The sequence below is a fragment of the Mus caroli genome, unplaced genomic scaffold, assembly GCF_978045245.1.
Source record: "Mus caroli unplaced genomic scaffold, Mus_caroli_1 scaffold_6, whole genome shotgun sequence".
Lineage (NCBI taxonomy): Eukaryota > Metazoa > Chordata > Mammalia > Rodentia > Muridae > Mus > Mus caroli.
Window position 1 is genome coordinate 45,835,948 of NW_028227261.1, and position 26,756 is coordinate 45,862,703.

The following is a 26,756-nucleotide window of genomic DNA, read 5'->3' on the forward strand; positions in this document are numbered from 1 at the left end:
GCCGGGACCTTCAAGTTTTTCTGTTGCTCGGAAGTTGCTGTAAGCTTTCACCGGGGTCCAAAAAGCAGTGAAAACGCTCACAGTGCTGGAGCAAGAAGGGGCCATACTTGCAAACCTTCCGGACTGTTCTAAGCTACCTCTGCCAAAAGACTACAGAGGAGAAAGTCCCACATTAGTGCAAACGGTGCTACCCTTTTACCCGGCAGTTTCATGCAAACCGACCTGCAGTAGGCACTTAGTGAGAGGCAGAAAAACAAAAACCCCCGCCTGAGATGGGGTAAAGCTCTGCCCAGAGCCAACCCCAGCGTCTATGGAGAGGATGCGAACACATCTTTTGTGTCCCAGACTTGGGCTAAGTCTGGGTGCAACAGGGAAGAAGCTGGAGCCAGGCGCTCCTTCCGTGCGCGCAGAAAAGCCCGGGGGTGGGGGTGGAGGAGCTGCAAAACCGTTAGCTCACTTTTTTTTCCTTCCTCGCAAAGGTCTCTTTTCTCTTCTCTTCCTGTCCAAATATTTCAAATTTCCGCGCCTTAAATAACAGCCTCCTTTTATTTAGCTAGTTTCCTCGGCAGGTTTGGCCGCTGGCTGGTCTCTGCCCCTCTATGGACCCGGGATGCCTCTCGCACCTCGGTGCCTCCTGCAGCCCCCACATCACCCCATGCCCTGTGCGCTGCAGAGCGTGCCCGCACGAGCCACAGCCTCTGCCCTTCGTGGCCTTGCTTGACCTGGCTGTCCCGGGCACCCGGAGCCACCGAGGCTGCCCCCAGCCCAGTCCGGAGCTGGCCTGTCTCCCAGCCCAGTTTCCCTCCCTGAGCTTTAGGACGCGTCCCGCCCGGGGCTTGGAAGCCCACAACCCTGCCGCAGCGAAAGGCAAAGGGCGGGAGGAGAGCTACAAAGGAGGCGGGTGGCCGCAGCCAGAGCCAGCCCCCAGCCGCGGGTAACCTTGGAGGCGCCCTCGAGTGAGTGTGAGCGCCGGGATCGTGGCTAGCCGGCGCACCCGGAGGGGCGGGAGGAGGGAGCTGGGAGTTGGGAAAGGGGAACCGCTCCCCAAGAAACCCAGGAGTTGTGGGCGACCACAGCAGCCCCTCCTGGTGCTGGCCCTGGGGCAGCCCTCACGCTGGGTAAAGTTGGCCCCGGGGCTGCGGCCGGAGGGCAGTGCGCGAGCTGAGAAGAGCAGGCCGGTGAGCTCCTGGCTGGCCCGCGGAGGTGAGCTGGCGGCCAGAGCCGCGGGCGCGCTGCAGCCACTCGGTGCCCTACTCAGAGTAGCTCTCCTTTCCTCCCCTGGCGATGACAGCTGAGGACAGCCGGGCTTCCCAGCCAGGCGTCCAACTGCTAAGAAGACAAATTCTTCTCTGGCTTTTTACCGTCTTGGACTGTTCGCAAAACTGCCCCCACGGTTTTGCTTTTCCTCCGTAGTATACTAGACATCCGGAACCGAAAATACACCTTCTTCATTCAAAAGGACCCAAGCCTGAGCGGTGACCTTCAGGGCTGGGGTGTGCAGAACACCTAGGAGTATGTTTTTCTCTCTCTCTCTCTCTCTCTCTCTCTCTCTCTCTCTCTCTCTTTTTCTGTCTTTTTTTTTCCCCCAATCTTCAGCGGTGCCTCAAAAGAATTCCCCTTTTCTCCCAACCCCCAGATCTGGATATAGACTTGGTAAATTAAGATTCCAGCGAAATATTTTGCCATCTGTGTAGAGACACTGTGTGGACTTTAGGTGTTAGGATGTGGTTTTGGAATTTTCTGTGCTGTCTTTAACTCTCAGCAGACATTAAAATAACAGCTTGGTCTCGGCCAGCAAGTGAGCAAAGGTTATCCCAGCTACCACAGCACCTGCAAAAGCACAAGTGGAACTCACACATTTTGCTTCCCGTGTTCTAAAATGGATTCTGAGCTGTCCAGAGAAATCCGCACAGAAACGGAGGAGAACCTGAGAACAGAGGTGTACATATTAAAAATTACACAGGTACTGTACTAAAACTGTCTCACCTAATCTCTGTGTGTTTCTGTCTCGCTGATCAAAGCAGAATTTCAATTTAGGCCTGCTCAATAATTTTATATACAGCCTTTTTCCTCTTCCCTCACACTCCATTCCAAAATAAAACAACCAGCCAAAACCAGCAGCTCTTTGGGGGAGGAAGTAAGAAACCACCAATTTCTATCCAACTATACTTACTGTCTTCGGAGTACGAAGAAGACATCCTAATTCCAACCGGTTCTAGGGAAGAAATAATTTACCAGAAGCACAACATTTAATTGGTATAATTATGATGATATTGTCTTTTTTACATACAAATAATAGAGTTTCTGTAGTTGTTAAGTAAAAACCCAGATTTCTTCCTGAGAATATTTGGACATGGAGGCTTCTGCTCGTAATATTTCATCAGTACAGCAAGTCTCTTAGAAAAATCTGGAATGTTATCTTAACCATGTAGAGAACAGTATCATGTTGGCAGATTTTGTTTCTGTTTTTCAAATTAGTTACATAAATAGTGAAAGTTCCATATAAAGACAAAATTCCCCAACATCCTTTGATGTTGGATTTTAACTTAGAAATGCAACTAAATTATCAACCATATTAAAATACTGTCCACTTCCCTGATCCTGCTCAGCATAGTGTGTACACTTGCTGGAAAAGAGGTCTGTTATGAGTTTTAAATGTGTGCTTTGGAAACACAACTTCCTAAAATTAAAAAAGAAAAAAAGAAGCTTTCTGGGCTCCAGGAACAGTTCTACCAGTTGGCATTTCATGATCAGTGGGTGTCAGTGTCTTCTCTCACAAGTTCAGAACCACCAGACTTCATAATTGGTCTCCTGTTTGAGCCCAAATAATTCCTATCACATAGCTATCTTCTTAGATGGTTTCGTTGAGAAAAATTGATGCCCTCACTGATGTGCATATAGTTAGACGCCTTGGACCAATCTTTGTGGGCCACTTAAAAATGACATGCATTTCCATACCTTTGTCGAGGTATGGAACATGTCTGAATAAATATCATCTTAAAGAGCTAGAACAATTAATTTGCAGATCAATAGTAATCTTACAGTGTGGTGATGATTCACAGTAAAATAAAAACATTCATGTATTAGGACAAATGGTCAAATTATTAAATTGAGCAACATCTGATGATGGTCAACCTCATACTTTCCTCTGCCTCAGTGTTGAAATGCGCTGTAGTAGGTGTTGTGATGCAGTTTCTCTTTACTTTTGACGTTGTATTCCCCATGAGAGAAGAGTTGATCATCTCAGTGTCTCTTCTTCAGTGTTAAGTAAAACATAATTGGGAAACGTTTTTTTTTTTTTTTAAATCATTTTACTCTACTAGCACCATAATTTTGCTTGTCTGAGCTTTAAAACTCCCTTCCTTCTCTCTTTCATTTTTTTTCCTTCACATTTTGGGTAATGAACAACAACAATAAAAAGATAGCATGTAGGTAGAGAGGCCCATGTTTTAAAAAATTCCTCCTTCCTCAGCTGTCTCTTTCCTCATTCCTAAAAATTACTTGAACTTTAAAAATTATACTCAGTGATGCTAAATCGTAGCTGTTAGTCCCACAGCTACAAGTTTACCCTGGGCCTATGAGTAAAAGCCTCGGTCTGCATTTTATCAGAAGTAAAGGTAAAAGTCAAGAAGTCTGGACACGAAATCGCAGCAATCGCGTATTTATGTCTTGAATATAACTTGGGATGCAAAAAACACTTAATATTTTACATGCACTGCTCATTTTTTTAAGTGTAAAATCAAGATCTAGGAACATCTTGGAAGTGATTTGTGGTTTTTCAAAACAATTTAATACATCTTGATTTGGCATATTTAGAAAATACTGATTATCTTAATAGATAAAAATTTAAGGTGAGGCAAGTGGGGTCTCTGTCAATTCAAGATCACCCCAGCCTATTTAATGAGACCCTGTCTCAAAAGAGTTAAGTTGTTAATAATTATGGGTAATCAAGGCCCATTTGCTTTTAAAAAGAAATTATTCCTGCAGGTAAGTTATGTATTTTAACTGTATGCTTAATGCTTTATAGCTACATGTTCTACCTTCAAGTATTCTCTATAAGCACACAGTACTGAGTAGACAATTAAAGTAATGCTTTTAAGCTGTGTCCTACATGGATGTTTTAATGTGTATGGACATTGAGATATTTTTTACCAAAATTTTATATTGAGCAGATAGACATTTTGAATAAAAATACCAATTCACTTCAGATTACTATTTAAAGATGTCATATAAGCTATGATTTTTTTTTCATTGTAGGCGAGCTCCTTTTCACTGATGATCCAGAGAGGGTGTAGGTTAAAATCTTAGAACTGAAAGCACTGAACAGCTCCTACTTCTGCCTGGTATTACTTAAAATTCTTGTCATGGGGCATGTATATAACAAGTCATTTAACATTTACAGTTAAGAAATTTCAAATGCAAAGCCAGAATCTTGATAATGACAAGAGGACAAATGGATATTTTAAATAGACATGGCCATAGATTAAATATTAATTACACAAAAGGAGAAGTTTGATAAGGAAACTAAAAGCAACGACAAAGGATGAACAGTAAAACACATTTGTCCAAGAATAAAAACACAAGGCAAAAAATACCAGTGTTTTTATTGTATCACTATAATATAAGCAAAGTTAATTTTCTTATATGGACAGTTTTTCAGTTTCTTATGAAATTTCTACTCTTTGCATTTGAATAATGTTTCAAAGAAACACTGTTATTACAGCCATATCTATAAATTACATATATGTTTTTTCTTACATATAAAAAGCATATATTCTGTCCCAAGCCTGCAAGATCAGCACCAATCTGAAAGGCTTCGTGGATGCAGTTGGCCATCTGGTGTAGACTTAGGGCCTGTTCTGTGTGAGGCCAGCATAAGGCCACATGGGAGAGATCACTGAACTGGCTAAAGGCTTTCTAATTTGTTTAAAAGTAATCAAAATGGCTCCGAGCTAGTACAGAGTGTCCAGAGTTGTTGAAATATACCATGTATCTACCAGAAAGGCAAAGAGCCGAATACAAAGAGCATCCAAAGGCAAAAGTATTTTAGTTCAAGTCAGACATAACTAATGCCACAGGGAAAAAATATTAAGATGAAAATATAATAGAGAAGTGTATGTAGCACGATGATTAAAATTCTGTTAAAAGGGCTTATTATTTTAACCCGTTTTAAAGATTGAAAATGTGTGCTTCTTCAAACATGTGGCTATTATCTGTAAAAATATTAACTCATTAATACTCTGATTTTCTTTTTTTTTTCTTGTTTATCAGATTTTATTGAAAGACCTTGTAGCATAATCTAAGGTCAGCAAATGAAGTTTCTGGCTACCAACATAAAAGAACTTTAAGAATCAGTTCCCTGTAGGGAAAATAACATCTCAAAATAAAGGATGGAAATAGCACACATTTTTTTTTTAAGCAGAAAATATTATACAGAGGATCAAGGTAATTTTTAAAAATCATTTCTATCCCAAAGTATATTTTTACCATTATTTTGAATTTAAATATATATATATAATTTAAACAAGAGATAATATCTGTTTATAATGAGGATTTTCTACTTAGCAACAGAATATACTGAAGAAAAATAAGATCAAAGCATTGGACATAAAAAACAACCTCCACAATGACAATGATATTAAATCAGCTAACAGAAATGTCACCTCTCACAAATTCACAAAATTCATCTACTAATTTGAAGAAAAGGATTTCCAAGAAAAACTATTTAAATCTCCTTCCATTAGATCAAAAGATTACTGGAAAGCAACATGAATATCCGGAACCAAAACCCAGTGGCCTCTGTGTGGGTCTCTGACAGCAATTTTTTAAAAACAGATTTCTAAGATTGTTTTAATGTAATTGTGCATATATTAGCATTTGGAAAAAGTTCTCCATAAAACCTTGGATTATCCAGAATTGTGTCATCATTTGCAGACTAATAAATTATGTACACATAAGAGACATATATGGTGTAGGATAAATATCTTTTCTTTATTAATCTTAACGTATTCACTTATTCATTTGGTTTACATTTTAATGAGACAAAAGAAACACATAAGTAAGTTATGAATATTTATTTTGCATCTGCATTTCCTTGTTTAATATTCATAACTCCTTCAAGGCAAGGGTTGGTTTGGGCCTTCTTTTTAAAAAAAAAAAAAAAAATCCCATTCTACCAATCAGGAAACTCAGAATTGATAGAAAGTGCGCACTTGTCTGTAGACACAAGTTGGTAACTTAAAATAGCACAAGGATTCAAATTTGTGTCTTTTTTTTTCCTGCCAGATGGAAATATTTTCATCAAATTGGCACAAATCAGTCAGGTGGCTGATAATCATGTACCATGAACCGATCAGCATGGTCGCCTAATAGGCTTATGCTGCAGGGACTCTAGGCTTCTGCATTTGAAAACTGGGAGAAACAACCCCTCATTTTTTTAAGTTCTTGTAAAGAGCAGCAACATGTGTGCAAAGATCCTGCCCCTCAGGAGCCTTTAATAAACCACAGCTCTTACTAATAAACCACAAGCAACACAAACACACACATTTTTTTTTTGTTTGTATGCTTTTGTTTTGAGAATTACTTTGTAGGTCAGGTTGGCCTGAACTTATGACAATCCTCTTGCCTCAGTTCCCAAGGTTACAGGGTTATAGGTATGAGCCAGCATTGCCAACTAGGAAATCCATTCTTGACCTCAAGGGACTTAAAAACTATTTGGTTAAATAAACTTTCTATATGGTATGCAAACTGTAGCTGAAAACTAACTGAGACACAAGTAAGTGCCTGGTGATGTGTACTCTAGATTGTACTGACAAAGGGGCCTTTCTAGGGGAAATATTGGAAACCCTGTTTTAAAAAAGAAAAAAGGAAGAGAGAGAGAGAGAGAGAGAGAGAGAGAGAGAGAGAGAGAGAGAGAGAGAGAAGGAAGGAAGGAAGGAAGGAAGGAAGGAAGGAAGGAAGGAAGGAAGGAAGGAAGGAAGGAAGTGCTGGAGAGATGGCTCAGCAGTTAAGAGCACTGGCTGCCCTTCCTGAGGTCCTGAGTTTAATTCCCAGCAACCACATGATGGCTCACAACCATCTCATAATGAAATCTGATGCCCCCTTCTGGTATGCAGGTGTACATGAAGATATAAATTAAATAAATAAAACTTTAAAAAAAGAAAGAAAGGAAGGAAGAAGGAAGGGAAAGGAAAAGAAAATATAAGACTTTTATGGAGATCAAAAATTGGTGAAGAGAACCCCAGTGCCAGCTGCTCCCAAAGAACCTTGGCTGACAAAGCCTTGACATATTTCTTAAAGTTAGGAAAAGCAATAGAAAATGATACCAAGAGTGAAGAATGGATGTATACACTCCATACAATTGAATATCTTTAGCACAAAAGGGAATGAAGAGCAAATAGAAGTTACCTAATGAATGAGCAGTCAAACATGCTAAGTGAAAAAAGAGCTTACATATTGTGTGACTTCATTAGGTTAAATGTTCTTAAGCTGCGAGATATAAGTAGACAAGTGGTTAACAGGCACCGTGGAGGGGGTGCTATGAGGAATAACTATGAATGGACACGAGTTCCATTTAGAGGTGATTGAAATGTACTAGACAGTAATGGTTGCTGCCCAGCTTTAGGAATGTGCTAAGACCACTGTATTTTACAAGTCATTAAAAGTTTTTTTCTACTCTCTCCCCCTCCAGCCCTCCTTCAATCCCTCCATGTCCCCACTCTCAAGCTGATAACCTCTTTTTCTTTGATTATTGGTATCACCACATATATGTGTGCATGTATGTATGTATGTATGTATGTGCACAAGCACATACTCACACATACAACCTGCTTAGTTCTTTTTGGTTGGTGGTATGTATATAATTTCAGACTGACCATTCTTCATTGGATAACCAATAAAGGGCTTCATCCCCAAGAGAGGCTTATTCTCCTTACCCTAGCAGTCATTACTTGCCTATAGTTTTTTTTTTTTTTTTTTTTTTTTTTGTCTAGTGGTAAGACCCCTCAAAAATTTTCCCCCTTCCACATTAACTTATCCATATAACAATATTGATATTGTTCTGGTGTCTTTTGTGCAGCCATTTCTAGGAAAGGCTGTTTCACAGAAGACTCCCTGGTATTCTGGCTCCTACAATCTTCACATTCACTCTTTTGTGAAGTTCCCTGAGCAATAGGTGCATGAGCTGTGTAGTGGCTTCAATATGCTTGGCTTATGGTAAGTGGCACCATTAGGAGTTGTGGCTGAGTTGGAGTGGGTGTGGCTTTGTTGGAGGAAGTGAGTCACTGTGGGGGTAGGCTCTGAGGTCCTATGCTCAAGTTCCACGCAGGGTGGAAGAGAGGCTCCTCCTGGCTGCCTTTGGATCGAGATGTCAAACGTCCAGCTATCTTTAGCATCATGTCTGCATGTATGCCACCATGTTTCCCACTATGATGATAATGGACTGAACCTCTGAAACCATAAGCCAGCACCAGTTAAATGTTTGTACTTATACGAGTTGCCTTGGTCATGGCATCTCTTTCATAGCAATAAACCCCAACTAAGACAAGGGTGATATAGATATATCCATGGGGTTGGGCTCCCCATGATCTGTTGATCTCTGTATTATACCCAGTTGCAGTTTTCCATGATGGTCTCTACTTGCCATTAAGAAAGGCTTATTTGATGAGAGGTAGTATCTACACTTCTCTGTGAGGGAAAGGAGAAGATTTTGAATGTTGAAATTAATTATGCAGGTTTAGCAAAGTGCAGGCAGTAGATTCTTTTCTAAGGCCCGTGCTTTCACAATCTGGCTAGGTTGGCCAGTACCAGGCATGGTTTCCCTCTTGTTAGTAGGCCTCTAATACAATTAGGCAGCTGGTGGTTGTCACCGACATGTGAGTGCCACTTATTACACCTCCATGCATATATTGCCATGCTGGTGATCGATTCAAAGGTGTTGCAGCTAAGTAGGAGTGCATAATCGCTTCTCTCCCTTCACAGCTCACAGAGTATCTTCTGAGATCGAGATAGACTTCAGGAAAGAGGCTTTCAGGTCAGATCCAACTAGAATCACCGAGTCCTGTGTCCTAGGTGTGCTGTGTCTTCAACAATTGGGTCCTACCTTTAACCCAAGAGGCAACCATGAACTACATCCATATCTATATGGTTTGGGAAGTCCTGGGTTCAAATCCAGCAATGCCTTTATACAACCTAACAAGATAAGTTTTAAGATGGTCGTATTTCCAGCCATTTCTTTTTCTTTTTCTTTTCTTTTCTTTTCTTTTCTTTTCTTTTCTTTTCTTTTCTTTCTTTCTTTCTTTTTTTTTTTTTTTTGGTTTTTTAAGACAGGGTTTCTCTGTATAGCCCTGGCTGTCCTGGAACTCACTTTGTAGACCAGGCTGGCCTCGAACTCAGAAATCTGCCTGCCTCTGCCTCCTGAGTGCTGGGATTAAAGGTGTGCACCACCATGCCCAGCTCATTTCTTTTACTTTTAACATTTATGTATTTATTTTATTTATGAGAGTAAATTGTCACTGTTTCAGACACACCAGAAGAGGGCATCAGATCCCACTACAGATGGTTGTAAGCCACCATGTGGTTGCTGGGAATTGAACTCAGGATCTCTGGGAGAGCAGTCAGTGCTCTTAACCACTGACCTGGTAACTTAACCACATAACTTAAGATAACTCTCCCATCCAGAAGGAGGAAGAAATTAGCAACAGCAAAGTCCAGACAGGATATTTGTTCACACACCCTCAGGTTAGTGTGTCAGAGAGATTCTTACACACCTCTGTGACACCACTATCACCACAGCTGAGTTACAGAACTACCCTAGCTGTGCGACAGCTGAGGAATGGATAAGGACAATGGAGTATATAATACACAACGGGATTCCTTTTGACCATCAGGAAGGATGAAGTCATGTCATTTGCAGTTTATCATCTCGAGTGAAGTAAACCAGTCTCAGAAGAGAAGACGTAGGTCTTCTCTGTTCTACAACTCATAGGTTTCATGGAGATTTTATTAGATTGTGGGCAGAACTATGACCCAACAGTAGAAGCAAGTCTATCTTGGGGTGCAAAGAGGACTCACAGAGGGGTGAACAGAGAAGGTAGGGGACAATGTGAGGGGGGCTCACTCAGTGTATAACACAGACTTCAGCAAACATGTTCTTTTGTAACACACTACCACACACCATGAATACACACAATAGAAAGATAAAATGTCTTAAGCCACATTCATGTCTACTGCTCTTAATATGACCTTCTTGGAGTGTCAAGAAGAAACTCTCTCCTTGATGATGTCCCTCCAGGCAGGAAGGATTATCTTCCTTCCGGATAACTCACCATCCTTCCATTTCTGTCATAATTCTTACCACATGTTAGCTATCTAGTAATATATCTTGAATGCCTGAAGGCATAGTGAATCGTAAAATAAACAAATCTTCACAGAAGGTTCTCAGTGGTACAGTAAATACTGTGTGTGCATAAGGCCCCGAGTTCACTCCCCAGCACCATGAAAACTGACCTGTTTCTCATTAACATAGAGTGATTACGTGAAATGTTTTATTGTGACGTGCACTTAACATACTTTGACTGTACCTCGTTACCCTCACTTACCCCCCCACTTTCTGCTGGTTCTCCCTTCCTCTTTCCAAATAGTCCCTGCCATAGTTAGCATCAGTTGTCACCTTGACATACCTAAGAAGAGGAAACTCAACTGAGGGATTGCCTCCATCAGACTGGCTGTGGACATGTCTGGGGGAACTGCTAGTTGATGTGAGAAGACCCTGCCCATGTCCACAGTCCATGGTCACATTGACTCTGAGAAAGGTAACTGAGCAAGCCAGAGGAAGCAAGACAATGGACTGCGTTCCGCTACAGTCTTGGCTTCAGTACCTACCTGAGCTTCCCTCAGTGATGGGCTCTAATCAGTAAACCAAATAACCCTTTTCTTTTCCAAGTTTGTTTCAATCAGTGTTTCGGCACAGCAGCGAAAAGCAATCTTGAGCATCTCCTTTCTACGTTTGTGTTTGGTTTTACGTAGACGTTAGGTCTGGGTCTTCCTTCCATGCTCCCAGAAATTAGACTCAGGAGTCAAGATATATTTACAAATCTTGGCCATAGAGTTAGGCTCGTCTCTGACTTGAATCATAACTTAAGATAACCCATTTATTTTAATCTACATTCTGCCACATGGCTGATTACCTGTTCCCAGGTACCATTCGTCTGTCTCCTCACATCTTCACAGGAAATCTCCCATCTGGGTCTATCCCAAAATTCTTTCTGCCTCCTGGATGTCTCACCTTCTATTCTACCCTTTCCTATAGGCCATAGGCTTTCTAATTGACAGATGATGCATCCATACAATACACAAGATATTCTCTCTACAGTATTATGCGTGAGAGACAAGGAGGTATGGTGTTTATTTTTCTGAGTCTGGCTTATTTCATCTAACAGGATGATCTCCAGCTCTGGTTCCACTCATTTTCCTGCACATGATATGATTTTGCCCTTTATGGATGACTAGTAATCCACTGAGTATATGTACCATATATTTTATGCATCTGCTCATCCATTGATGGCCGCCTAAACAGTTTCCATAACTTGGCTAATGTCAATACTGCCCTGATAAACATAGGTGTGCAAGTAACATTATTGAATGCTAATTTTAATCACCTTAGGCATGTAGCTAGATCATATAGTAGCTTAATTACGGTGGTTTTTTTGTTTGTTTGTTTGTTTGATTTTTGTTTTTTGAGGAAAGGTTCTGTAGTAGTTAGGGTTTTACTGTTGTGAACAGACACCATGACCAAGGCAAGTCTTATAAAAAACAACATTTAATTGGGGCTAGCTTACAGGTTCAGAGGTCCAGTCCATTATCATCAAGGTGGGAGCATGGCAGTAACCAGGCAGGCATGGTGCAAGCAGAGATGAGAGTTCTATGTCTTCATCCAAAGGCTGCTAGTGGAAGACTGACTTCCAGGCAACTAGGGTGAGGGTCTTAAGCCCACACCCACAGTGACACACCTACTCCAACCAGGTCACACCTATTCCAAGAAGGCCACACCTACGAATGGTGCCACTCCCTGGTCCAAAAATATACAAACCATGACATTCCACTCCTTGGCCCCCATAGACTTGTTCAAACACATGAGTCTATGGGGGGGGGCATACTTAAATATAGCATAGTGCAAAATGCATTTAGTCCAACTTTCAAAGTCCTCATAGTCTATAGCAGTCTCAACAATGTTAGAAGTCCAAAATTCAAGGTCTCTTCTGAGATTCATGCAATCACTTAACTGTAATCCTCAAAGAAACACAGGAAACCAGCTGGGCAAATTCCAAACTCTGCATCTCCATGACTGATGTTAAAGTCGTCTTCAGATCTCCACTCCTTTCTCATCTTTGTTGACTGCAACAAACTGCTTTCTCCTGGGCTGGTTCCACTTGCTGTTAGCAGCTTTCCTCACCATGTATCCCATGGCTCTGGCATCTTTAACATCTTTGAGTCTCCAAGGCAATTTCAATTTTATAGTTCTTGTTTCAGTATCTGGGCTTCCACTTGATCTTTTGGACTCCTCCTAAGGGCTGGCATCACTTCTCCAGTTCTGCTCTCTGTAGCACTCTAAGTTTAGGTTCATCCACTCCACTACGGCTGCTGTTCTTGGTGATCACCCCATGGTACTGACATCTCCAATACACTGGGGTGTTCCACTCCAACTAGACTTCACCAATAGCCTCTCATAGGCTCTCTTCATGGTGCCAAGCCTCAAATCCTTTGCATGACTCCTTCTGTCCTGGGCCATCAACTACAACTGAGGCTACACCTTCTCCAATGGCCTTCTATGATCTCTCACAGTGCCAAGCCCTCTGCTGTTCTTCATGACCCCTTCATGCCTTCAAAACAAGTACCACCTGGGTGACTCTTACACATTACCAAGTCCAGCTGCAGCATGAGGTACCGCTTCTTTGTGCTCCTAGAAAACAATTCCCAGAATATTTCACTTCAGTAATGCTAGTCTCTTCTTAATCATTGCTAATTTCTTAGCTCCAGCTGACCAGCATCAATTGTACCAGTAGTTCCTTCCATTCTTGACTCTAGAGCCAGAGCCACATGGCTGAAGCTGTCGAGTTCTGCTCCTTGCAGGAACTAGAACATGATCCCCTTGTACTATCACATTATCACTGGCTTTCTGTTTTCCAAATCCTTCACTGCCTAAGCTTGGCTATCCTGGGTCTTGCTCTGTAGATTGACCTTGAACACAGAGATCAGCATGCTTGTCTCCTGGGATTAAAGGTGTGTACCACCATGCCTGGATCTAAATTTAGCTGGGTAGGATCTTGCCCCAAGGTCCCAATCCCTTAATCTGCTATCTCCTAAAATACAGGATTTTGTTCCATTTCACTTCCTGGTACCCCTTTAATACTCAAACCATATATTTTATATTTTCCTTTCTAAGCTTGCTATGCTTGTTCAAACTTCTCTTCAAAAGACTTAACCAGAGAGCAAAGTCTCTGCTGGGCTTTTTGAAACTTCCTTTGTTAATGCTTCTTCACCTTAGCCTCAGGCAGACTTTTCAGACAAGGGCAAAAAGTAGCCACATTCTTCACCAAAATAACACAAAAACAGTCTTTATGCCACATTCTGAAATTCTTCTCCTTTGAAATCTCTTGGGCCAGGTCAACACAGTTCAAATTACTCCCAGCAACAAAGTCTTCCATAGTCTTACTAGGATGACCCATTAAGCCCCATTTAAAGCATTCCACTGAGTTCCAAATCCAAAGTCCAAAAATCCACATTCTTTCAAATAAAAGCATGGTCAGGCCTATCACAGTAATACCCCTCTCCTGGTACCAACTTCTGTATTAGTTAGGGTTTTACTGCTGTGAACAGACACCATGACCAAGGCAAGTCTTATAAAAACAACATTTAATTGGGGCTGGCTTACAGGTTCAGAGGTTCAATCCATTGTCATCAAGGTGGGAGCATGGCGGTATCCAGGCAGGCATGATGCAGGCAGAGATGAGCTGAGAGTTCTACGTCTTCATCCAAAGGCTGCTAGTGGAAGACTGACTTCCAGGCAACTAGGGTGAAGGCCTTAAACCCACATCCACAGTGACACACCTACTCCAACCAGGTCACACCTATTCCAAGAAGGCCACACCTACGAATGGTGCCACTCCCTGGTCCAAGAATATACAAACCATGATAGGTTCCAATTTCTTTACTGACTGTGCTAGTCAGCATTCTTACTAGTAGCATATAAATATTCTTTCTAATTTTCTTTCTTTCATTTTATTAGCTGATCACAGTGGTGCACACATTTAATCCCAGTACTCAGGAGGTAGAGGCAGGCAGATCTCTGTGAATTTAAGGCCAGCCTGGTCTACATACCAAGTTCAAAGTCAGCCAGAGCTACATGTGTGTTTCCTCTCTATCCTTACAGACATTTGTTGAGTTTTGTTTTATTGATGACAGCTATTCTGACTGGAGTAGGACAGAATTCCATTGTATGTAGATTTGTATTTCTCTGATGGCTAAAAACAATGAACATTTTCTTCCTGTCTTTGTGGTAATTTGTATTTCTCTTGAGAACTACGTGTTTGGCTAATTTATCAATTGGACTCTCCATTTTTCTGTGTTTAGCTATTTGAGTTTTTAACAATACATTCTGAATACTAATCTGTCAATACGGCTGGCAATAATTTCTCTCCTCATACTGTAGTACATCTTATTGTTCCGATTATTTCCTTTATGGCTCAGAAGCTTTTAATGTTATTATTTTGTTGTTAGTTTTCTAAGGCAGGGTTTGTCTATATAGCCCAGACTGACCTTAAGCTTGCAAGACTTCTATTTTAGCCTCAGAGAATGCTGGGATTGCAGGAGTGTTGCCACAGCTGGCTCTTAGATCTTTTTTCATACAATCACAGTTGTCTCCTCCTAGCTCCCCACTCCTTCTTCCCTTCCCTCCCTCTTCTTTCCCCCCACCCCCCTCTCTGAGCTAGGATTCAAACCCAAGGTTTGTGCATGCTAGCAGGTGCTCTGCCATTAAGCCATAATGACCTCAGCCCCCATTTGTTAGGTTCCTGATCTTGTTTCACTGTCTATTGAGAGTCTAATCACAGAGCCACTGCCTATGTCTTGAAGTATTCCCCTATGTTTTCCTGTGTCTGAGATCAGAGTCTTACATTACAGTTGTTGATCCATTTCAAATTGACTTTTATACAAACAGATATGGATCTAATTTCAGGGTTCTGCGTGTCAGTATCCAGTTTTCCCTGTATCATTTATAATGTAGTCTCCCCCTCCCCAGCTTTATTTTGTAACCAACAATGTAATGCTTCATTAGAAAATATTGTGTGAAAGTTTGATGGGAAGCAGAGATTTAGTAATCTCAAAATATCATTCCTAAAGTTACTTATTAATTGGGAAGAGAAGATAAATATATCACTAAAATGGAACAATCTCGCCTAGGCATGACAGAGCATGCTAGTAATGCCAGCACTCGGAAGGCTGCTGCAGGAGGATTACAAGTTCGAGATCATTCTGTATAGCAAATATAAGGCTTTTATTAGCTACCTGAAACTTTATCTCAAAAAAAACAAAACAAAACAAAACAAAACACCAAATCTGCATGCCTTTAAAGTTAGCATTTGGGAGGCAATCAAATCTCTGACCTCCAGGCCAGCCTGGTCTACAAAGCAAGTTCCAGAACAACCAGGGCCACCCAGATAAATCCTGTCTCAAAAAACCAAACCAAACCAAATCAAACCATAGAGATAGACAGGCAGGGTGGTGCACACCTTTAATACCAGCTCTTAGGAGGCAGAGTCAGGTAGATCTCTGTGAGTCCAAGGCTACCCTAGTCTGTTAGAGTCTCAGACCAGCCTACATAATGGGACCATTATAAAGCAAACAAGCAAACCAAACCAACAATGGTGAGATCTTTTCACCCGACTACAAAGCACCATGGTGGAGCCGTTTTGTGAATGGACAGTGGCTTTATTTTCATCTCTTAGGCAGAGTCTCACTGTGTCACCCAGGCTGACCTGGAACTCTTGGGCTCACGCCATCTTCCTGCTTTAGTTCCTGAACTGCTGGGACTACTGGCATGTGCTTCTTGATGTGATACAGTGGGAAGTACACAATATCACTTGTGAAATATTCTTACCAAGAATGTATAATGTCATCTTGAGAAGGCCATCAAATAAACACAGATGGTGAGACATTCTATGAAGCGATTAGCCAAATTCTTTTTTTTTTTTAAATCAGTGTTGTCAAAGAAAAAGCCCAGAACTGTTATAGATTAAAGAGAATCTGGAGGAGCAGAGGAGGATATAGCTCCTGCCAAGCATGAACAAGGTCCGAGTTTCATCCCCAGCTATGGGGGTGGGGGGAGAGGGTTGGAGATAAAGATTTCATCACTACAGATAGTTAAAGGAAAATATAGACTAGGGTAGCAAATTCTGTCTAATGAAAAGGGCAAGTTTCTTTTTGAAAGAAACAAATTATCAAAGCTGAATCAAGAGGAAGGAGAGAGAGAGAGAGAGAGAGAGAGAGAGAGAGAGAGAGAGAGAGATTGAATTATTAGTTTAAAATGCTCCAGTAAAGAAAACTTCAGCTACACATGACTTCATTAACGGATTAACGGGGTACGGTGTCATAGTAGGCTTTAGTCATCAACTTGACACTGCCAAGAGAAAACCACAGTTGAAGAATTGGCCGCATCTCATTGGGCTCTGGGCATGGCTGTTCATGGGGTTCTCAATTGGGAATTGACATAGGAGTGGCTAGCCCACCGTGGACAGTGTCGTGCCTGGTCAGGTGGGCCTGGGCTATAGAGGAAAGGTAGATGAGTAAGCCAGGAAGCACTTTTCCTCTGTGGTGTGGTGCCCATTTTAAGCTCCTGCTGTGGCTTCCCGAGATGACGGCCTATAATCTGTAAAATGAAATAAACTCTCTCCTCCCAAAGTTGCTTTGGGTCTTGGTGTTTATCGCCGCAAACAGAAAGCGCACTAGGACACACGGTTTGAATGTGAAGTGTCCAGCACAATCTTTAACTTGGTCCCAGGGAGTGGTACTGTTTTGGGAAAGCTGTAGACCATTCAGGAGGTGGAGCTGGGCTGAAGGAAGTAGGTTACTCGAGGCAGGCCTTGGATGTTACAGCCTGGCCCATTTCCTGGCCCTATCGCTGCTTCATAGTCTTTGAGTTGTAGGTACAGTGTTCCAGTTGCACACTTGCCCTGCCGGGAAGCCACCTGCCCGCCACCTTGTCTTCTCTGCTTCTCTGTGGTGGGCTGTATCCCCCTAAATGGTGACCAAAGAAACAATACTTCCGCCTTTAATTTTCCACTGCCGCTTCCCCTCAAGAGGGCTGCACACTCACCATTTCTGTTCAATTTGTTGCAACCTCCACCCTAGCCAGCTGGCTCCAGGACAACACTGTAAACACGCACCTAACCTTTGACCCAGCAACTCTTCTACTAGAAATCTACCCCCAAGGAATTCTAGGTTCTTCTGAAACTCATTTGTACAGCTCATTATTTGACGACTCTTCTTGTGCATCTAATAGGCATCTAGAATTGATGTCCCAACCCGAACTCTCAATTTTTATTCCATAAAAGCTGTTTCATCTGCTGCATTTCTTGTCTTAGTTAATAGCCTGCCATCACCCACATTGTTTAAGACTGTCAACCTTCTTACTAGGTGTGTGTGTGTGTGATACCATATAATAGCAAATACTGCTGATTGTGTCATCAGAACAGGTTGTATTTTATGAATACATGTATTACATGTACATAAATTATGAATCAGATGACTTCTTACCTCCATTCTTGACCCTCACTAGTTCTAATTAAGGGTGGCTGAGAGGAGTCATGCTCTACTTCAGTACTGTGTAGATTCAACCCAAAGCGCCTGTATCAATACATGCCAGATGGAACCAGCAGACGTGGTCTATGGTGTGACACCGTTGTCATTTGATTACTTAGATTCCCTTACAAATACAAACTACTTCTATATATACGTAGAAACGGGCAGGAAAGGGGAAGTAGGCTCAGTGCACAGGGTACCCTAAAACATACTCATGTCAGGCATACTTCCCAAATTTAACACCTATGCAATCTATAAACATATTTTCTCATAGACATTTTTTAGTTATTAGAGCTAGTTTATTTAACTTATGTTTTGCAATTTCTCTGAAAATGTATTTTTTACCACTTTTTATACCAATGCCAGTTTTCTTTTTAAATTGGATATTTTATTTGTTTACATTTCAAATGTTATCCCTTTTCCCGGTTCCCCCTCTGCAAACCCCCTATGCCATCCCCCCTTACCCTGCTTCTATGAGAGTGCTCCCCACCCACCTCACCGCCCTAGCATTTCTCTACACTGGGGCATCAAACCTTCACAGGACCAATGGCCTTCTCTCCTATTGATGCTAGATAAGGCCCCTTCAGCTCCTACAGTCCTTCCCCTAACTCCTCCACTGGGGTCCCTGTGTTCAGGGTTGGCTGCGAGCATCTGCATCTGTATTTGTCAGGCACTGGCAGAGCCTCTCAGGAGACAGCTGTATCAGGCTCCTGTCAGCAAGCATTTCTTGCAATGCCAGTTTTCAGACATAGTCCATTGACTAAACTGCCAGCCTTGCTGAATATATAGTGTAATAACTTCTCCAGACTTTCTCTAAAGATAGTTTTTATAAAAAGTTAGATTCTGATGTATTTTCACGTGGAATAGAACAATGAAATGGTATGTGCAAATTTACAAAATGTTCTTCTAAATAATTAATTTTTCTAAGATTTTTTAAAGATCCACTATTAATATATTTAAAACACAGAAGACCTGCTTTACACCTTTGTTCAAATATAGTTTTACATTTCTGTTTAACTTGTTGCTGATTTCTCTGGTTTCATCATTAGACCCCCCAAGAGAATAGTTTTCTTCATCTGAAGTGCATAAATATAGGGCAGAGTTCAATAGTAGGACACAGTTCTATGCAGCCCTCATAGTCTAGTAAAATTACCCCAACTTAATGTAGATGCAACTGGAGATCGTTATGTTAATTGAAATAACCTGACACATAAAACAAGCGATACATGATCTCGCTAGCCTCTGGGATCTGGAGATTGACCTGAGAGACAACTAGAACGGTGGTCTCCTGAGGTGAGGAAGAGGAGGGAAGAGAGCGAGTGGGGAGCAACTGATCAATGAGAGACAACTAGAACGGTGGTCTCCTGAGGTGAGGAAGAGGAGGGAAGAGAGCGAGTGGGGAGCAACTGATCAATGAGAGACAACTAGAACGGTGGTCTCCTGAGGCGAGGAAGAGGAGGGAAGAGAGCGAGTGGGGAGCAACTGATCAATGAGAGACAACTAGAACGGTGGTCTCCTGAGGTGAGGAAGAGGAGGAAGAGAGCGAGTGGGGAGCAACTGATCAATGAGTTCTACCTTTGTCTTAGCAAGGAGCAAGAGCGTCTGTGTGCGGTGTAGCAGGGTGACTGCAGCTAACACTAATGAGCTATTCTACAAAGGCAGAGGAAAAGATCTTGAATGTTTTCACCATAAGGCAATGTTTGAGGAGACAGAAATCTATATATTTAAATAAACACCACACAATATCCCATTAACATGTATAATTTTGTGCTTTTAGATAGCAGTTAAAAACAAATGTAATCTTAAAATTAACCTGACTGCTTAACTATAACAACTACTTTGTATGCAAAATTTCAGAAGATGTATACCTCTTTAAAACAGAAAGGGTCTTTATACTTAAACATGAATTAGTACTGATGTTCAAGAAGGTATGTCTGTCGAATGTCATTATACCTACAGTACATATGTATGTCTGCTTCCAACTCTATTGGATGTCAACATACGCGATAAGGCTGATGTTGCAGCCAAGTGGGGTGACATGTTTTGTTGTTGTTACTATTGTTGTTTTTTGTTTTTGCTTACATTGAATGACATAAACCACATCTGTGGTTTATGCTGTCTTCTCACAGCCTAATTACTTAAATGTAATTAATTTTAGCCCATCCTAGATGTCAGGACTATAGGATGTTAATGGCTTCTGACTGTGTTCTTTATTTTTTGGTGCCGGATACTGAACCCAAGGTCTCACTCATGCTAAGCACATTCTACTCCTCGGTTTCAGACCCATTTGGATCTTAAAATCTTTATCTTCCGGTTTCTCCCACATCTCTGTGGCAATCCCTCTTGGTTAAGTCCTTCTGGTTGCATCAACAGCTTTGTGCAAGTGCTTTAGTTAATTTAAACTACTTCAATGTGTGGTCTCAATGAAGGTGATGCCCGAGCCATTCAAGCTTACTCCACTATCGATGGACAGTGTAAGTGCTCCAGAGTGCCTGCTGCCTATCTGTGAGAGCAGTGTTCTTTCTCCCTTTACTCTCCATCTGACCACTTTTTTGATGAAAAAAAAAAAAAAAGTTATCTCCTCCCCTAGCACAATGTAAGCGATAAGAAGGCAGTGGTTGAGTTTACTTTTTCGATGTTATAGTCCAGTGTCTGACAAACACCCAATAAATAAACATCTACTTACTCAACAAGTGTTAACTTGTTGCCTGCCACATTGTAGACTCTGATTCAGCTTCTGAAAACAGAAAGAATGAACCTAGTCTCCTCTTACCAGGTAAGTAAAAGCGATGCATTTCAAACATAGACACATATCACACTAGTAGCTTTTTCAAGGATAGGAATGAACATGCCAGAAAGGAATCCCAAAAGTTGAACTGAGTTTTGTTGAGGCTTTCTCAATCACCTTAGTAAGCAAGCACAAACTTAAAAGAGGAGCTTGATATATATTCAGTGTTTCCTAAGTTTTTTCTTTTCTTTCTTTTTCTTCTTTCTTTTATTTATTTTTCCTTTTATTTTGTTTTTTTGTTTGTTTGTTTGGTTTTTTTTTTTGTTTTTTTTTTTGAGACAGGGTTTCTTTTTATAGCCCTGGCTGTCCTGGAATGCCCTCTGTAGACCAGGCTGGACTCCAACTCATAGAGATCCAGCTGCCTCTGCCTCCCGAGTGCTGGAATTAAAGGTGTGCACCACCACCACCTGGCCTTTCTTAATTTTTTTAAGTGCCAGCTCCCCAGTCCCTCCCTTTCCAAGAAGAAAGAGGCCGTAGCATTTTATGAAGCTAGCATGGTTGACGATTCAGTTTTTCAAATGTTTAAGGAACGTTTTTATTAGAGGAACAGCTTACCTTCTAAAGCACTTCCATTTATGAATTAATTTTAAAATACACAACAACGGAATAGGAAGATAGCTCTGTGGTTAAAGTGCTTGCCAGATGTGATGATTTGAATGGAAGACATGCCCCATGGGTTCCTGCATTTGAGCACTTGGTCCCCAGCTGGTGGCATTCTTTGGAGATGTTATGGAACTTTTTGGAGTGAAGCTTTGCCGGAGCAAGTAGTCACGGGAGGCTTGCTTTGAGGATTTATGGAGTGACCTGACTTCTGCTCTCTCTGCTTCCTTCCTATGTAGGGATGCAAAGGTCACCAGCCAGCTTCCGGCTCCTGCCAGCTTCCGGCTCTTGCTAGCATGCCATGTCTTCCCTGTTGGTATGGATGCTCCAGCAGGAACTATAAACCAAAATAAGTTTTCCTTTGGTAAGCTGTTCTGATCATGGTATTTTATCACAGTAACAGAAAAGTAACTAACATACCAAAAAAGTGCAAGGACCAGAGTTCAGATCTCCAGCATGCCCAGGAATGCTGGGCAGGTTTATACTGCCTTAAGTCCAGCAGGAGGAAGGTGGAGACAGGGAACTCCCAGAGCAAGATGGCTATATGGGCTAGCTCTAGGTTCAACCGAGAGATCCTGTCTCAGTGAATAAAGCAGGGAGCAACTGAGGAGTTGCACACATAAAACACACACACTCACAATACATATTACACCTCCCCTACACACACACACACACACACACACACACCCCACACACACACACACACGAGAAAAAATATACAAACATTTGAATGGGCATGCTGATGTACAGCTATAATCCTTGTACTTGGGAAGTGAAGAAAAGATAATTATGAGTTTAGGGCCAGCCTGGTCTACAGAGTGAGTTCCAGGACAGCCAGGGCTACACAGAGAAACCCTGTCTCGAAAAACAAAAACAAAAACAAAAACAAACAAACAAACAAACAAACACATGAGACTCAATCGTCTTTATATGAGAAAGTATAGAACTTTTAGCAAAAATGCAAAAGAAGTTTAAATAGCTTTTTAGTAGACTAGTGATATATATAAATAATGATAGACCTTCAGAAAATAATTTGCTCCTTAACAGGGTATGCGTGACATCAAAACACTGTAATCTCAAACTCCCCCAAACTTTAGTTCAGGGCCATTTCAAGAAGATGATTTATTGTGAACAGGTATCTTTCAGTCTTGTGCTTTGGATGCTCATTGTCTCCCCAAAGTAAAACTATTTCCATCTCCCCTTTTCTCCATTTGTCACTTTTATTCAGCAGGTTTTTTGTTTGTTTGTTTGTTTGTTTGTTTTCATTGAAAAGAAAATGGTCCAGGTGTGGTACATACCTTTAATCTCAGCACTTGGGAAGCAGAGGCAGGCAGATCTCTGTAAGTTTGAGGCCAGCCTACTCTACATATCAAGTAGGGAGACTCTGTCTCAAAAAAAAAAAAAGTGGATATGGATGTTTTGCCTGGATATGTGCCTGTGCCCCATGTGCATGCAGTGCTTGTGGAGGCCAGAAGAGGGCATCACATCCTCTGGAACAGTTCAAGCTAGTTGAAAGCCGAGATGGTACAAGAAGTCTTTTTCTAGCTCCTCCATTGGGGGCCCTGTGTTCCATCGTATAGATAACTATGAGCATCCACTTCTGTATTTCCCAGGCACTGGCATAGCTTCACACGAGAACGCTATATCAGGGTCCTTTCAGCAAAATCTTGCTGGGTTTGGTGGCTGATTATGGGATGGATCCCTGGGTGGGGTAGTCCCTGGATGGGCCATCCTTTCATCTTAGCTCCAAACTTTGTCTCTGTAACTCCTTCCATGGGTATTTTGTTCCCTATTTTAAGGAGGAATGAAGTATCCACACTTTGGACTTCTTTCTTCTTGATTTTCTTGTGTTTTGCAAATTGTATCTTGGGTATTCTAAGTTTCTGGGCTAATATCCACTTATCAGTGAGTGCATATCTAATGACTTCTTTTGTGATTGGGTTACCTCACTAAGGATGATATCCTCCAGATACATCCATTTGCCCAAGAATTTCATAATTTCATTGTTTTTAATAGCTGAGTAGTACTCCATTGTGTAAATGTACCGCATTTTCTGTATCCATTCCTCTGTTGAGGGACATCTGGGTTCTTTTGTTTGTTTGTTTTGTTGTTGTTGTTTGTTTGTTTGTTTGTTTGTTTGTTTTTCAAGACAGGGTTTCTCTGTATAGCCCTGGCTATCCTAGAACTCACTTTGTAGACCAGGCTGGCCTCGAACTCAGAAATCTGCCTGCCTCTGCCTCCTGAGTGCTGGGATTAAAGGCGTGCGCCACCTCGCCTGGCTACATCTGGGTTCTTTCCAGCTTCTGGCTATTATAAATAAGGTTGCTACGAACATAGACGAGCATGTGTCCTTATAACCAGTTGGAACATCTTCTGGGTATAAGCCCAGGAGAGGTATTGCTGGATCTTCGGGTAGTGCTATGTCCAATTTTCTGAGGAACTGCCAAACTGATTTCCAGAGTGGTTGTACCAGCTTGCAATCCCACCAGCAATGGAGGAGTGTTTCTCTTTCTCCACATCCTCGCCAGCATCTGCTGTCACCTGAATTTTTGATCTTAGCCATTCTGGCTGGAGTGAGGTGGAATCTCAGGGTTGTTTTGATTTGCATTTCCCTGTTCAACATTTTTTCAGGTGCTTCTTAGCCCGTCGGTATTCCTCACTTGAGAATTCTTTGTTTAGCTCTGTACCCCATTTTTATTGGGGTTATTTGAATTTCTGGAGTTCAGCTTCTTGAGCTCTTTGTATATATTGGATATTAGTCCCCTATTAGATTTAGGATTGGTAAAAATCCTTTCCCAATCTGTTGGTGGCCTTTTTTGTCTTATTGACAGTGTCTTTTGCCTCACAGAAGCTTTGCAATTTCATGAGGTCCCATTTGTCAATTCTTGATCTTACAGCACAAGTCATTGCTGTTCTGTTTAGGAAATTTTTCCCAGTGCCCATCCATATCTTCGAGGCTTTTCCCCACTTTCTCCTCTATAAATTTCAGTGTCTCTGGTTTATGTGGAGTTCTTTGATCCACTTAGACTTGAGCTTTGTACAAGGAGATAAGAATGGATCAATTTGCATTTTTTTACATGAAACTGCCAGTTGTGCCAGCACCACCACTGGATGGTTTTAGCTCCCTTGTCAAAGATCAAGTGACCATATGTGTGTGGATTCATTTCTGGGTCTTCATTTCTATTCCATTGATCTACCTGTCTGTCGCTGTACCAGTACCATGCAGTATTTTTATCACAATTGCTCTGTAGTACAGCTTGAGGTCAGGCATGGTCATTTCCACCAGAGGTTCTTTTATTGTTGAGAATAGTTTTTGCTATCCTAGGTTTTTTTTTTACTATTCCAGATGAATTTGCAAATTGCCCTTTCTAATTCAGTGAAGAGGGCCCCCAGTGGAGGATCTAGAGAAAGTACCCAAGGAGCCGAAGAGGTCTGCAACCCTATAGGTGGAACAACAATATGAACTAACCAGTACCCCCAGAGCTCGTGTCTCTAGCTGCATATGTAGCAGAAGATGACCTAGTTGGCCATCATTGGCAAGAGAGGCCCCTTGGTCTTGCAAACTTTATATACCCCAGTACAGGGAAATGGCAGGGCCAAGAACTGGGAGTGGGTGGGTAGGGGAGCAGGGAGTGGGGAGGGTATAGGGATAGCATTAGAAATGTAAATAAAGAAAATATCTAATTTTAAAAAAAGGCAAAGGCAGACACCAGCCGACCCACCAGCTTTCGGACCATGGCCAACCTCGAGCGTACCTTCATTGCCATCAAGCCAGATGGCGTGCAGCACGGCCTGGTGGGCGAGATCATAAAGCGATTCGAGCAGAAGGGGTTCCGCCTGGTGGCCATGAAGTTCCTTTGGGCCTTTGAAGAACACCTGAAGCAGCATTACATCGACCTGAAAAACCGTCCTTTCTTTCCGGGGCTGGAGAAGTACATGAACTCGGGGCCGGTGGTGGCCATAGTCTGGGAGAGGCTCAATGTAGTGAAAATGGGCCGAGTGATGCTGGGGGAGACCAATCCAGCTGATTCAAAACCAGGCACCATCCGTGGGGATTTCTGCATTCAAGTTGGCAGGAACATCATTCATGGCAGTGATTCAGTGGAGGGTGCTGAGAAAGAGATCCATCTATGGTTTAAGCCCGAAGAACTGATCGACTACAAGTCTTGTGCCCATGACTGAGTGAACGAGTAGACGTGGAGAAACCAGAGTCCTTTTCAGCACTACTGATGGGTTTCTGAACAGAAGAGCTCTTCATCCCACTGACAGGATGGACCATCTTTTCTAAAACAATAAAGACTTTGGAACTGGGGTGGGGGGTGGGGGGGAGAAGTCTTTTTAATTAAAAGTGCTGTCCCTTACCTAAGTGGCTGGTAGATGTGGAGAAATAATGATGAATTTACACTGCTTTTTTTTTTTTAATGCGACAATGACAATATTTCGATGGACTGGAGATATTGCTCAGTGGCTATGAGCAATTCTGGGTTAAAATTTTGGAGATGGGTGGGTGGCTCCATCCCTCAACCAGGGGGCCATGTCTAACCTGGAGATACAGGATACAGGTTCTCCCTCCCCTTTGCGGGCTATTTCAGCCAATATCATCCCTGTGCGATCCTGGGAGGCTCTTGCTTTCCTGGCATCTGGGATTTCCTGGCATTCCTGGTTGCTACCCCCAGTTTCCCATCCCCCATTGCTACACACCTCTGTTCAATTTCTTGACCCTCTGTATATCTCTTCCCATACCTGATTCTTCCCATCTCTCCCCCCTTCCCTCAACTTCTCTTCCTCCCAAGTCCCTCCTACCCTCTACTTCCCTTGATTATTTTGTTCCCTCTTCTAAGCAGGACTGAGGCATCCACCCTTTGGTCTTCCTTTCTCTTGAGCTTCATGTAGACAGTGAGTTGTATCATAGACATTCCACGTTCTTTGCCTAATATTCACTTATCAGTGAGTACATACCATATGTGGGTTTTTTTGTGCTTGAGTTAACTCACACAGGATATTTCCTAGTTCCATCTATTTGCCTGAGAATTTCATGAAGTCATTGTTTTTAATAGCTGAGTGGTACTCCATTATGTAAATGTGCCACATTTTCTGTATCCATTCCTCTGTTGAGGGACATCTGGGTTGTTTCCAGCTTCTGGCTATTATAAATAAGGCTGCTATGGAGCATGTGTCCTTAAAGGAAATACAGGGACAAAGAGTGGAGCAGAGACTGAAGGAAAGGCCATCCAGAGACTGCCCACATGGGGATCCATCCCACAAGCAAACACCAAACCCAGGCACTATTGTTGATGCCAAGAAGTACTTGCTGACAGAAGCCTGATATATCAGTTTCCTGAGAGGCTCTGCCAGATCCTGATCAATACAGATGTGGATGCTCACAGCCAGTCATTGGACTGAGCACAGGGACCCCAATGGAGAAGTTAGGGGAAGGACTGAAGGAGCTGAAGGGGCCTTATCTGGCATCAATGGGAGAGAAGGCCCTTGGTCCTGTGAAGGCTTGATGCCCCAG

The 26,756-nt window shown here is 42.1% G+C and overlaps 1 pseudogene across 2 annotated transcripts; it reads left to right on the forward strand.

Moving 5' to 3' along the window:
* Nucleotides 1-720: 720 nt before the first annotated feature.
* On the forward strand, nucleotides 721-26,756 carry LOC110292763 (nucleoside diphosphate kinase B pseudogene; annotated as a pseudogene). Of its 2 annotated transcripts, XR_015047331.1 has the most exons (6): nucleotides 721-956; nucleotides 1,763-1,963; nucleotides 5,272-5,445; nucleotides 8,078-8,214; nucleotides 21,481-21,605; nucleotides 24,938-26,756. The product of XR_015047331.1 is annotated as a nucleoside diphosphate kinase B pseudogene, transcript variant X1 (transcript). The 2 variants fall into 2 exon arrangements; XR_015047332.1 differs by lacking the exons at nucleotides 5,272-5,445; nucleotides 8,078-8,214.